Below are 15,155 nucleotides of genomic sequence, written 5' to 3'. Positions count from 1 at the left end.
TCAGGAGATGGTGGAAGACTGGGGACATGCTTCAGGAGATGGTGGAAGACTGGGGACATGCTTCAGGAGATGGTGGAAGACTGGGGACATGCTTCAGGAGATGGTGGAAGACTGGGGACATGCTTCAGGAGATGGTGGAAGACTGGGGACATGCTTCAGGAGATGGTGGAAGACTGGGGACATGCTTCAGGAGATGGTGGAAGACTGGGGACATGCTTTAGGAGATGATTTGAGACTGGGGAAATACTTCAGGAGATGGTTGAATACTGGGCACATACTTCAGGAGATGGTGGAAGACAGGGGACATGCTTTAGTAGATGGTGGAAGACTGGGCACATGCTTACGGAGATGGTTGAATACTGGGCACATACTTCAGGAGATGGTGGAAGACTGGGGACATGCTTCAGGAGAGGGTTGGACACTGGGCACACACTTCAGGAGTTGGTTGAAGACTGAAGACATACTTTAGAAGATGATTTGAGACTGGGGACATGCTTCAAGAGATGGTTCGCTGCTGGGAACATTCTCTGGGAGTTAGGTGGAGACTGTAGGCATATTTCAGGAGGTCGTTGAAAACTGCTCTCATGTTTCAGGAGGTTGTTGGAGATTGGGGACATGCTGCAGGAGATGGGTGAAGATAGGAAACATACTTCAGGAGATGGTTGGAGAATGGGGACATACTTTAGGAGATGTTTGGCGATTCAATGATAGTAACTGCTGATTACGCACATTTCATCTCAGTTTGATATGCAGCCACTTTGTTTTAGCTTGAATGGAACTGCTATTGATACCACCATGCCAATAAATACTGTAAGATCACAGCACAAATGTTTACTTCGGTGATTCTAACCATGAACACGCTATAAAAAAGTCACGTGATTACTGTTCACACAATTAATGATCGCAGTTGTTGATCAGGCAGGCTGATTGCAGTGCCTTACAGATGGCCAGTAGAGGGAGACTCTGCTAATCTGTACATTTATTTATTTCAGGTACTCATATAGCGCCGTCAGTTTACGCAGCGCTTTACATATATATTGTACATTCACATCAGTCCCCGCCCCTGAGGGGCGTACAATCTAAGGGCCCTAACTCACATTCATACATACACACTCTAGGGACAATTTAGACAGGATCCAATTCACCTCGCAGCATGTCTTTGGAGCATGATTTGCATAGACATGACATCCAACTTTGAAATGGTGCAACTTCACTGGAAGTCACATGATTTCAACGTTGGACTGGGCTGTAAAGGTTTCCTATGTGATAGAATGTTACTGGTGACCAGGGCTGCTGTTAGAAACCATGGGGCCCCATACAGCCAACCTGACAGGGCCCCCTCTTAAAAAAACACAGTTTACTGTTTTCAGGAAAGGAAGGGGGTGGTAAATGGGGTGTGTTTACCGGATCGCACTCTCCATCCTGAAGGATCCTATTGTGTGCTTTGCAGGTGCTGGTGGGAAGGGGAGCAGGGAAGCCGGCAGCACTGGGGCGGTGGGGGACCTAGGCAGCAGGGGGGGGAATTGTACGGCAAACAGGGAGGGCGATGGGTGTGGAACCACCAGTCCTCCTGTACAGGGCCCAGGTCAGCATGGGGACCCAGGCATCCTGTAAGTCGGATGGGGGCAGGGAGGGTAATCGGCACTGTGTGTGTCTGTGGGAGGAGGGGGGGGCAATTACTGGAATTGATCCCCTGTATGATTCTCTGCAGCAGATGAAAGCCAGCAGGAGAGAGAGGAGCAGAATCCAATTATGGGTGCAGCGGGGGGGGGGGGGGCAATTACTGGAACCGATCCCCTGTATGGCTCTCTCTGCAGCAGATGAAAGCCAGCGTAAGGGAGAGGAGAAGAATCCAATTATGGGTGCAGCGGGGGGGGGGGGGGGGTTGGGGGAATTACTGGAACCGATCCCCTGTATGGCTCTCTCTGCAGCAGATGAAATCCAGCGGGAGGGAGAGGAGAGGAGAAGAATCCAATTATGGGTGCAGGGAAGGGGGGGGGGGAATTACTGGAACCGATCTCCTGTATGGCTCTCCCTGCAGCAGATGAAAGCCAGCGAGAGGGAGAGGAGAAGAATCCAATTATGGGTGCAGCGAGGGGGGGGGCAATTACTGGAACCGATCCCCTGTATGGCTCTCTCTGCAGCAGATGAAAGCCAGCGAGAGGGAGAGGAGAAGAATCCAATTATGGGTGCAGCGGGGGGGGGGGGCAATTACTGGAACCGATCCCCTGTATGGCTCTCCCTGCAGCAGATGAAAGACAACACTGTCGATAATTGCAATGCGGAGGCTCGGCGTTGTCAGCCCGCGACAGGAAGTGCTGCTATATCGGTAAGAAACTTTGTAACAGATTCACTAAAAAAAAAAAAAAAAAAAAAAAGATTTCCTGAAGAAATGTGTAGACAGTGGCTACCACTGGGATGCCGCACATACAGTTGTGTTCAAAATAATAGCCGTCAGACATCACTAACCGGATCAATCACTGTTTTTGGTGGAAATGATATTTCTACATGGCAAATAATTTCCTAGCAGGTGTAGTAGAGTCATAGAAATCCAACAGACCCGACAGTCATGACATGCATGCTGCTGATTCTGTGTCATTGAATCACTCATTGAAAGGGGCGTGTTCAAAATAATAGCAGTGTGGAGTTCTATTAGTGACGCCATTCATTCTTTGAAAAACAGGTGGCAATTATTGCCCTTATTTAAGGAAGGAAGGCAGCAAATGTTGTACATGCTGGTTACAGTGCATTTCTCTCTGAAATTCTGAGGAAAATGGGTCGTTCCAGACATTGTTCAGAAGAACAGCGTACCTTGATTAAAAAGTTGATTGGAGAGGGGAAAACATATAAAGAAGTGCAGAAAATGATCGGCTGCTCAGCTAAAATGATCACAAATGCTTTAAAATGGCAACCAAAACCTGAAAGACGCGGAAGAAAGCGAAAAACTACCATTGGAATGGATAGAAGAATAGCCAAAATGGGGCGGACTCAGCCAACAATCAGCTCCAGGAAGATGAAAGAAGGTGTGACGTTCCCTGTGAGGACTTAGCCAACAATCAGCTCCAGGAAGATGAAAGAAGGTGTGATGTTCCCTGTGAGGACTGTTACAATTAGAAGACGCCGATGTGAAGCCAAGCTATCTGCAAGAAGTCCCCGCAAAGTCCCACTGTTGGAAAAAAGACGTGTGCTGAAGAGGTTACAATCTGCCAAAGAGCACATTGACCGGCCTAAAGAGAAATGGTGCAACATTTTGTGGACTGATGAAAGTAAGATTGTTCTTTTTGGGTCTAGTGGGCGGAGACAGTTTGTCAGACGACCCCCAAACACTGAATTCAAGCCACAGGACACTGTGAAGACCGTGAAGCATGGTGGTGCAAGCATCATGATATGGGGATGTTTCTCATACTACGGTGTTGGGCCTATTTATCGCATACCAGGGATCATGGATCAGTTTGAATCCATCAGAATACTTGAAGAGGTCATGCTGCCTTATGCTGAAGAGGAAATGCCCTTGAAATGGGTGTTCCAACAAGACAACGACCCCAAACACACCAGTAAACGGCAACATCTTGGTTCCAGACCAACAAGATGGACGTTATGGAGTGGCCAGCCCAATCCCCGGATCTTCATCCAATAGAAAACTTGTGGGGTGACATCAAAAATGCCGTTTCTGAGGCCAAACCAAGAAATAGAGAAGAACTGTGGAATGTGGTCCAATCATCCTGGGCTGGAATACCTGATCACAGGGGCCAGAAGTTGGGGGACTCCATGCAACACAGATGTACAGCAGTTCTCAGAAACAGTGCGACTACAACCAAATATTCATGAAGTCATTCAAAGGAAAGCAAAATCTTCAAACATTTCTCAGTTTATATAGTGAATGTTGGAGTTTGTAAAGAAGAATACAAACACTGCGATTATTATGAACCGTCTAATATTCACTTTTCTTCCATTTTTTTAGAGGAACGACACAAATTTGATGTATTTGTCTTCATGTTGTGATTTGGAATAGAATGTGTCGTGTTCCCAATGCATTTGTGTGGATGGAAATAAAAGGATTAGAAGGATTTTCAGCTTTATTCACTTTTTTCAACACACTGATATTATTTTGCACACAACTGTAATAGAGAGTTTTCGGGGGTTACATGCGCTTTAAGTGCAGGAATGTGAACGCTCGATTTGTCGCGTACGTTCATTTTTTTTTTTTTTCTTTTTTCTGTGCCTTTAAGGTTGTGCAGCACAGTAGCTGGAGAGAGAGTCCTGCCTCCTCTGTGAGCTCTGGAATGGCAAGCAGTTCCTGATGTGTTCAGAGCAGAAACACACACACACCCTGTACGCTGCTGTGCGCCTGCCACCAGCCTCAGCAACACTCTGCTCACCTCCAGCCTGAGACCATGGGAGCCTGAGAGCCGCATTGCACCCCCCAGCACCCTGCACCACCGGTAAGGCACCACCGATCACCCTTCTCTTGGCTCTGTCCTCCTTTTTTTTTTTTTTCTGTCTCCTTGCTGCCTTCCCTGACAACACAACAGCTGCATAAACAGGATAGAGGTCTACTGCCGCTCCAGAAAATGCGGGGAGATGGCTGCGTCTATTCTCACGCCGTTAACCCTTCTGCTGCTGCGCGGACGCGACCTTGCAGACATTCGCTGCCATCTAGATGTGAAAGGACCACAAATCCCAGCAGGACCTGCTTGGAGTTGTAGTACCCCAGCGACACAGTTGCAACAGCTCTCCGGCTGGTCCAGATGGCTATAAGATTCGCTAGCCTACGGCGCTCGCTGGCGGGGCTCATTCTTAACATGTAGGTTTTAAATCGGGGCTCACGCCACGGCTCTGGAGCGACTGGTTGCTGGGGTATCATCAGCATGCTCCTAGATCTCCGCGGTGGGCCCTGCGGTGGATTTCGGATGCTATCGACGCCGGAAAATTGAAGCTTGTTTTCCAACCGAAAAAAAAAAAAAAATTTTTTAGGCTCTCATTGGCATTTGCAGCGCTGCGAAGCACAGTCGTGTCGCAAGGTGGATCGCAAAAAAAAAAAAAAACCACCGCGTGTAACGAGCGCGTAAAATCTGCCTGATCTGGGCTGTAATGTAAGCCCCGTGTTCTGCAACAGCGCCGTGAGGTCAGCAGGCGGATGAGGGAGCTGGGCTCATAGAGAGAATGGTCCTGCGCTCATGTTGTGTTTGGAATCTGCGAATCACGGGGGTGATACTTTGTTACCTTGTTCTGCACGCCGGTACCCCTCCGTCAATGGTGGACCATCATAGGTTGTCACCTGCCAGACAGAGCGGCGAGACGACGGAGATGAGGGGACAAAAATCACCCAAGATTTGTTAAAAATATATATTATGTTTGCATTACGTAACATTTATGATATACAATGTAATGTACAGCGCTGAGCAAACTGTTGGCGCTATATAAATACTGTATAATAATAATAATAATATACATCGTTTATTATTATTTTTATATATGTTTTTATTATTAGTAGTAGTAATAATAATAATTTGTAAATATGTTATTATTATTATGATTATTATTAAATGTTACAAAATATTGAAATAATAATAATTTGTAAATATTTATTATTATTATTAATATTATTATTATTATTAAATGTTACATAATATCAAAATAATAATAATAATTTGTAAATATGTTGTTTATGTTATTATTATTATATGTTACATAATATCACAATAATAATAATAAAACAATAATAATAATAATAATAATAACAAAACATATTATCAAATATTAAATAATAATAATAAAAACAATGTATATAATAAAATATATTACATTTAAAAAATAATAATAATAATCATCATAATTTGTAAATATGTTATTATTATCATCATTATTACTATTATTATTTTGATATTATGTAACATTTAATAATAATCAAAATAATAAGAACATATTTACAAATTATTATTTTTTATGTAATTTATTTTATTATATACATTTATATTATTATGTAATATATAAATAAATTATTTAATATTTGTTAATATGCTGTTATTATAATTATAATTATTATTATTATTAATAATAATAATAATAATAAATGTTACATAATATTAAAATAATAATAAAAATATTAATAACAAGATATTAACTAATAATAATAATAATAATAAAAACTATGTATATAGTATAATACATCATATAAAAACATTTTAATAATAATTTGTAAATATGTTATTTTATGATGATGATTATTATTATTATTATTATTTTGATATAATGTCATTTATTATATACATTGTTGTTTTATTATTATTTAATATTTGTTAATATGTTATTATTATTATTTTTATTATTATTATTGGATATTATGTAACATTTATAATCTTGTTGTATATGGTATATTATTATGTTGCTATGATGTTGTCATCAGGTGGGGAGGGGGTCTGGACCGGGCTGACTATATATAATCTATATTTATGTATTGGGAGGTGTATATAAGGTCACATTAGTCCCCTCCATAGTGTATCCATTTGGGGGGATGAAAGATGGACAACAAATCCCCAACCAGTATGTCTACAGCTGTTCCTTCCCGTCCTGGTCCTGGTTCTGGTTCTGGTCCTGGTTCTGGTCCGGGTTCTGGTCCGGGTTCTGGTTCTGGTCCGGGTCCTGGTTCTGGTCCTGGTTCTGGTCCTGGTCCTGGTGGGTTTCCCTTCTATCAGTAAATATCAGAAAACCTCTTTTGGTGCCGAGGGGGAAATATTCCTTCAGTCCTCATCCTGAATCGATTCAAGTTCTAATTAGAAGCATTTCTGATTCCTTGCATGACCCGATTTCTCAGCAGAGGAGGAAAGCGGCTCCGGCACACTGACTTACTGTTCTAGGGGGCTGTTGCTTGTAACGCTGGGGCTCTGGGGTCAGAATCTGCCAGAGCCTTGTCTGCATGGAGTTCGTACGCTCCCCTCATGTTTGCATGCATGTTTCCTCTTATAATCCAAAAATTAGCATTGTTCATGGGTTCTGCCTAACAGGGTCCATAATGGGGGTGTAGTCTGTTGGTGAGGGCATCAGAGTGTAAGTTCCTCTGGTACAGATACTGATGGGTCTGTGGGGGGGAGGGAGCATTAGAGTGTAAGCTCCTCTGGTACAGAGACTGATGTGACTGTGGGGGAGGGGACATTAGAGTGTAAGCTCCTGTGATGCAGAGACTGATGTGACTGTGGGGGAAGGGGACATTAGAGTGTAAGCTCCTCTGGTGCAGAGACTGATGTGACTGTGGGGGAGGGGACATTAGAGTGTAAGCTCCTCCGGTACAGAGACTGATGTGACTGTGGGGGAGGGGACATTAGAATGTAAGCTCCTCCGGTACAGAGACTGATGTGACTGTGGGGGAGGGGACATTAGAGTGTAAGCTCCTCCGGTACAGAGACTGATGTGACTGTGGGGGAGGGGACATTAGAGTGTAAGCTCCTCCGGTGCAGAGACTGATGTGACTGTGGGGGAGGGGACATTAGAGTGTAAGCTCCTCCGGTGCAGAGACAGATGTGACTGTGGGGGAGGGGACATTAGAGTGTCAGCTCCTGTGGTGCAGAGACTGATGTGACTGTGGGGGAGGGAACATTAGAGTGTCAGCTCCTGTGGTGCAGAGACTGATGTGACTGTGGGGGAGGGGACATTAGAGTGTAAGCTCCTGTGGTGCAGAGACTGAGGTGACCCTGTAGTTCTGTATTTCTCGGGTTCTGGCAGTGGAACGATGTCCGTGGTTTCGCAGATCTCACCATGTTGGAGAGACAATTGTGAAAAGCTGGAATCTGAACCCACATTCCCGATCTTCGCCCTTCGATGTGCAGTGAGAATACAATCGTACTGTTGGTTCTGTTGGCATGAACTGTGCCGGTGCTGCCCGAATCTCAGTAGGATCTATGCGGCATGCTGAGACTTGTAGTTCTCCAGCTGGTTACTAGATTCGCAGAATCGTCACCTTTTATTTCGAGAGACATGGAGGGCCTTCAGCTCTGGGGAGAATTATTACAGTGCAGTACTGGGCTGGGCCGACAGGGGGTGCTGCGGTCCCATGTTGCTGGGGTGCAGATCACTGACTTCCCCACTTTAAGGAAAAGGACAGAACTCCTCTGTGTTGGGGCTGGGGGGGGGGGGGGGCAGGACACAGTGTGATTTGTGACAGCGGAGGAATCTGGTGGTAGACAGTGAACAATGACAGGGGTTTTCCGATGGGCCAGATTGGAAGCGTGTGCTCCTCCTGCAATCATTCTTCAGGCTCCTTCTGTGTTCCAGATGCAGTGAGAACGTTCCGGATCTGTTCTACTGAAACATCTGTAACCCAGCAATGGAGGACGCAGCTTCTGGGGAACACGCTGGATATTGGGGAATGTTCCGTGTATACCAAGAGATCTCGCTATAGAAGAGACGGGGGGGGGGGGGGGGGGTGCAGTGAATGTAGATATAGAGGGGGGGTGCAGTGAATGTAGATATAGAGGGGTGTACGGTGAATGTAGATATAGAGGGGTGTGCGGTGAATGTAGATATAGAGGGGTGTGCGGTGAATGTAGATATAGAGGGGTGTGCGGTGAATGTAGATATAGAGGGGTGTACGGTGAATGTAGATATAGAGGGGTGGAGGGTGAATGTAGAGGGGTGTGTGCAGTGAATGTAGATATAGAGGGGTGTGCGGTGAATGTAGATATAGAGGGGTGTACGGTGAATGTAGATATAGAGGGGTGTGCAGTGAATTAGATATAGAGGGGTGTACAGTGAATGTAGATATAGAGGGGTGTACAGTGAATGTAGATATAGAGGGGTGTACGGTGAATGTAGATATAGAGGGGTGTACGGTGAATGTAGATATAGAGGGGTGTACGGTGAATGTAGATATAGAGGGGTGTGCAGTGAATTAGAAATAGAGGGGTGTACCCTGGATGTAGATATAGAGGGGTGGAGGGTGAATGTAGATATAGAGGGGTGTACGGTGAATGTAGATATAGAGGGGTGGAGGGTGAATGTAGATGTAGAGGGGTGTGCAGTGAATGTAGATACAGAGGGGTGTACGATGAATGTAGATATAGAGGGGTTTACGGTGAATGTGGATGTAGAGAGGGGTGTACAGTGAATGTAGATGTAGAGAGGGGTGTACAGTGAATGTAGATGTAGATTGGTATATGGTGAATGTGGATGTAGAGAGGAATGTACAGTGAATGTAGATGTAGAGGGGTGTATGGTGAATGTAGATGTAGAGGGGTGTACGGTGAATGTAGATATAGAGGGGTGTATGGTGAATGAAGATGTAGAGAGGGGTACAGTAAATGTAGATGTAGAGGGGGGTGTACGGTGAATGTTGTTGTAGAGAGCAGTGTATGGGGAATGTGGATGTAGAGGGGTGTACAGTGAATGTGGATGTAGAGGGGTGTACAGTGAATGTGGATGTAGAGGGGTGTACAGTGAATGTGGATGTAGAGGGGTGTACAGTGAATGTGGATGTAGAGGGGTGTATGGGGAATGTAGATATAGAGGGGTGTACAATGAATGCAGATTTGGAGAGGGGTGTACAGTGAATGTATATGTAGAGAGGAGTGTACAGTGAATGTAGATATAGAGGGGTGTAAAGTGAATGTAGATGTAGAGGGGTATATGGTGAATGTGGGTGTAGAGAGGGGTGTATGGTGAATGTAGATATAGAGGGGTGTATGGTGAATGTAGAGAGGAATGTACGGTGAATGTAGATATAGAGGGGTGTACGGTGAATGTAGATGTAGAGGGGTGTACGGTGAATGTAGATGTAGAGAGGGGTGTATGGTGAATGTAGATGTAGAGAGGGGTGTATGGTGAATGTAGATGTAGAGAGGGGTGTATGGTGAATGTAGATGTAGAGAGGGGTGTATGGTGAATGTAGATGTAGAGAGGGGTGTACGGTGAATGTAGATGTAGAGAGGGGTGTACGGTGAATGTAGATGTAGAGAGGGGTGTACGGTGAATGTAGATGTAGAGAGGGGTGTACGGTGAATGTAGATGTAGAGAGGGGTGTACGGTGAATGTAGATGTAGAGAGGGGTGTATGGTGAATGTAGATGTAGAGAGGGGTGTATGGTGAATGTAGATGTAGAGAGGGGTGTATGGTGAATGTAGATGTAGAGAGGGGTGTATGGTGAATGTAGATGTAGAGAGGGGTGTACAGTGAATGTAGATGTAGAGTGGGGTGAATGTGCATAGGGGTTTTGCATAGATGTCTGATTTTGTAAGGTCTAAACCCCTCCCACTCTGAGCTGAATATAATTTTTATTTGGAAGCTGTGTTGATTTCGGTGACACCATGGATGGCGAGGGTGTATTTTGGTGACACCATGGATGGCGAGGGTTGATTTCGGTGACACCATGGATGGCGAGGGTGTATTTCGGTGACACCATGGATGGCGAGGGTTGATTTCGGTGACACCATGGATGGCGAGGGTGTATTTCGGTGACACCATGGATGGCGAGGGTGTATTTCGGTGACACCATGGATGGCGAGGGTGTATTTCGGTGACACCATGGATGGCGAGGGTTGATTTCGGTGACACCATGGATGGTGGGGCTGCTGGGAGGTGTCATTTCATGCTGTGCCGGTCACTGTTAGACTCTGGGGGCCGTTTATATACAATGTGTCTCTTCTGATGTTTTTGTTTCTGATTTTACACTCAATTTGTCTCCTGAGCCGGGCGTTCGGCGTGTTCCATTTCTCATGTGCGTGTACATGCGTGTTGCGTGTGTGGCCGGGATCTCTCTGGGAGAATCGATTCCACCGTCTGGCACTCTGCCCTCCTCTCCTCTCCAGTGACAGGTTTAATTAGGGCACTTGGCTGCGGATGGGCGGCCTTGCCGGGGCCGTGGTGGGGCCCCTCTCTGGTGTCACACAATATTGTCTTTTATTGTCCGAACAGACGACCTGAAAGCGGAACTTCCATCTCCTCCAGGCGCAGGGAACACATTACACACATTGGACTGTTACGTGGAGGACTTTGCTGTGCACTTGCTGAAATGCAGGCAAAGTGGGAGGGGTCACCCTGTCATTTGGAGCGTGGGATCCCCCCCCCCCTACCCCCCTAGACCGGGGAGTTCTCTAGGAGCCGGGACGTGGCCTCGCTTCCTCCAGCATCACGGGGGGGGGGGGGGGCCCAATACTGTGTACCAGAGCATCTGTAAATGCATTCAGCCAGTTCCATGATCCCGGCACCCCGGCCAGACAGTACAGCCAGGATTGTGACCTCATGGTTTTGTTTGCTGCTGTAGTAATGCATCCTGGTCATCCATCTGCCCCCCCCCCGGGGCTTGGATAATGAAGGGGAAGCAGCACACAGATGAGATCATCGCCCCCCCTCCTCTAATAGACAAAATGCAGCAAATATTCTTCTGTTACTCAATCTTCACTCTGTGACCTGCCCCCCCCTCACTGGTGTGACCTGCCCCCCCCCCCCCCACAGGTGTGACCTGGCTCCCCCCCCTCACTGGTGTGACCTGCCCCCCCCCCCACTGGTGTGACCTGCCCCCCCCCCCTCACTGGTGTGACCTGGCTCCCCCCCCCCTCACTGGTGTGACCTGGCTCCCCCCCCCCTCTGGTGTGACCTGCCCCCCCCCCCACTGGCGTGACCTGGCTCCCTCCCCCACTGGTATGACCTGGCTCCCCCCCCTCACTGGTGTGACCTGGCTCCCCCCCACTGGTGTGACCTGTTCCCCCCCCCCTAACTGGTGTGACTTGGCTCCCCCCCCTCACTGGTGTGACCTGACTCCTCCCCCCCCACTGGTGTGACCTGGCTCCCCCGTACTGGTGAGACCTGGCTCCCCTCACTGGTGTGACCTACCACCCCCCCCCCCACCGGTGTGACCTGGCTCCCCCCCCACTGGTGTGACCAGGCCCCCCCCCACTGGTGTGACCTACCAATCCCCCCCCCCCACCGGTGTGACTTTGCTCCCTCTACTGGTGTGACTGAGTTGCCTTCACTGGAGTGGCCTAGTTAACTCTTCTAGTGTAACCTAGTTATCTCTACTGGTGTGACCACTTTCCCTCTTCTGGTGTGGCCTAGTTATCTCTACTGGTGGGGCCTAGTTACCTCTACTGGTGGGGCCTAGTTGCCTCTACTGGTGTGGCCTAGTTACCTCTACTGGTGGGGCCTAGTTACCTCTACTGGTGGGGCCTAGTTACCTCTACTGGTGGGGCCTAGTTACCTCTACTGGTGTGACCACTTTCCCTCTTCTGGTGTGGCCTAGTTACCTCTACTGGTGTGGCCTAGTTACCTCTAGTGGTGGGGCCTATTTACCTCTACTGGTGGGGCCTAGTTACCTCTACTGGTGTGACCACTTTCCCTCTTCTGGTGTGGCCTAGTTACCTCCACTAGGGTCCTAGTTACCTCTACTGGTGCGTTATCTGTACTGAATGTTAGAATGTTAAGCAAGCGATTGCTGACATCTAGGTTTCACATTTTCTATTTAGATCCGGGATGCGACCTTCCTAAAAGCCTCCCCAACACAGCGCAATCCTTTAGCTCCTTCCCTACGTGTTTCGTCATCAACGTCATCAGGGGCACTCCCAAAAAAGCTTGGTCATATATTTGCTCACAGATCCCCATATCCCCACCATCTGCTTTTCTCTCCAGAAGGACGGCGCCATCTTTGTTCAGGCATCATCCAGGGTCACCATCTACTTCCTGGACTCAGACGTGGGCTCAGAGATAACGCAATCAGATAGATTCTGGTGCCTGTGCAGGTCTTGGCTGTGTTCACAGATGTCTGACACAGATCAGCCCCTGCTGCAGCCTCTCATCCTTTTTCCAATGTACAGTCTGATCTCTGGAGGAGGGGAGACTGAGGAAATGCTTTCTCCTCCTTCTACAAAGTTACAATGTACAGTCCGATCACTGGGGGAGGGGAGACTGAGGAAATGCTTCCTCCTCATTCTACAAAGTTACAATGTACAGTCTGATCACTGGGGGAGGGGAGACTGAGGAAATGCTTCCTCCTCCTTCTACAAAGTTACAATGTAAAGTCCGATCACTGGGGAAGGGGAGACTGAGGAAATGCTTCCTCCTCATTCTACAAAATTACAATGTACAGTCTGATCACTGGGAGAGGGGAGACTGAGGAAATGCTTCCTCCTCCTTCTACAAAGTTACAAAGTACAGTCTGATCACTGGGGGAGGGGAGGGGAGGCTGAGGAGATGCTTCCTCCTCCATACAGTCTGATCACTGGGGGAGGGGAGACTGAGGAAATGCCTCCTCCTCCTTCTGCAAAGTTACAATGTAAAGTCCGACAACCAGGGGAAGTTAGACTGAGGAAATGCCTCCTACTCCTTCTACAAAGATACAATGTACAGTCTGATCCCTGGGGGAGGGGAGTCACTGACTGGAACTCAAGGAGGACTTTGTAATGATAAAAGGTGGCGATTTTCTGAGCAATGCTCCTGTTGCTGTATGTCTATGGAAGTCGCCCCTGAAGTCACACCTGCGCTCCTTTAGAAGTCGGTGCGGCTCCGCCCGAGTCGGAATGATACGACGGCTGCAATTGCGGACAATAGGGTGCGAATTGCCGTGCGATTTTCAAGTCACATAGTCACATGATGTGGCAAATTGCATGCCGAGTTGCGCCCGGAGTTATCGGGGTCTTAATCTCCTAAATCCTGATAGAAGTGACCTGGGATGGGGTGGTCTGGGGTCCCTTTTCGCTGTCCCTATGACCCACGGACAGTCCTGCTAGGCAGGCAGCAGGTGGCCAGTGTGGCAGAGCTGGGAGCGTCCCTCCATGGAATGTCAGCAGGTGCAGGTTGCTCCTTGGATTTCCAGCAGCCGGCTTCCCCCAGGTCAGAGGTCAGCACACGATGGCCTGTAATGTCCCTCCGTAATCCTGTTGGACCCCCTTCTCAGGTGACATTTTATTGGGCTGTGGCACCTTGTGCGCCGTTATCGCCGGTCGTAAATCCCCCATCGCGCTTTCTTCTCGCTGTAAAGTGTCCCCACCTGGGCTGCCGGCTTCTTACTGCTGTGATGAAAGAAGATCCACAGGCGACTCGCCGACAGGAGGATTGCAGGAGAGAATTCCTGGCGCTCGGATTACTCGGACGGCTGTCACCGATGCTGAGCGATGCCACCAAACACGGCCAGATCAGCAGCTGGACTATAGCGGGGTGAGGGGCGCACATCCCGGGACCCCCAAACCGTCATAGCTGAGCTCAGCCAGGGGGGGGCGGTGTGCTAAGGGGTCCGCCATCCTTCTGGACGCTTTGTTTTGGGGGGGTGGGAGGTCTGAAACTGACTCTTCTCGTTGTCTGTGGGATCCAGGACAGCGCTAGAGGGAGGGAGATACTATATATATATGGGGGGGTATTGTATATATAGAGGGGGGCATTGTATATATAGGGGGGGGGCATTGTATATATAGGGGGAGGGAGATACCATATATATATAGAGAGGGGGGGATATTGTATATATAGAGGGGGGGGATATTGTATATATAGAGAGGGGGGGTATTGTATATATATAGAGGGGGGGATATTGTATATATGGGGGGGATATTGTATATATAGAGGGGGGGGATATTGTATATATATAGAGGGGGGGATATTGTATATATAGAGGGGGGGATATTGTATATATAGAGGGAGGGAGATACCATATATATATATAGAGAGGGGGGGATATTGTATATATAGAGGGGGGGATATTATATATAGAGAGGGGGGGATATTGTATATATAGAGGGGGGGATATTGTATATATAGAGAGGGGGGGTATTGTATATATATAGAGGGGGGGATATTGTATATATGGGGGGGATATTGTATATATAGAGGGGGGGGATATTGTATATATATAGAGGGGGGGATATTGTATATATAGAGAGGGGGGGATATTGTATATATAGAGGGGGGGGATATTGTATATATAGAGGGGGGGGATATTGTATATATATAGAGGGGGGGATATTGTATATATGGGGGGGATATTGTATATATAGAGGGGGGGGATATTGTATATATATATAGGGGGGGATATTGTATATATATATATATATATATATATATAGGGGGGGATATTGTATATATAGAGGGGGGGGATATTGTGTATATATATATAGAGGGGGGGATATTGTATATATAGAGGGGGGATATTGTATATATAGGGGGGGATATTGTATATATAGAGG

The 15,155-nt window shown here is 47.3% G+C and overlaps 1 protein-coding gene across 1 annotated transcript in view; it reads left to right on the top strand.

Annotated features, from left to right (window-relative positions):
• The first annotated feature begins 4,267 nt into the window (after positions 1 to 4,267).
• Positions 4,268 to 15,155, top strand: part of LOC149434702 (disheveled-associated activator of morphogenesis 2-like) — a 344,618-nt gene continuing 333,730 nt past the window's right edge. Inside the window, exon 1 of the mRNA XM_089663497.1 lies at positions 4,268 to 4,442. The gene's annotated coding sequence lies outside the window, so the exon portion shown is untranslated. The remainder of the gene's footprint in view (positions 4,443 to 15,155) is intronic.

The sequence above is a fragment of the Staurois parvus genome, unplaced genomic scaffold (assembly GCF_062004578.1).
Source record: "Staurois parvus isolate SC_StPar_1 unplaced genomic scaffold, SC_StPar_1.0 ptg001701l, whole genome shotgun sequence".
Classification (NCBI taxonomy): domain Eukaryota; kingdom Metazoa; phylum Chordata; class Amphibia; order Anura; family Ranidae; genus Staurois; species Staurois parvus.
This window is presented reverse-complemented; position numbering and strand designations above follow the sequence as displayed.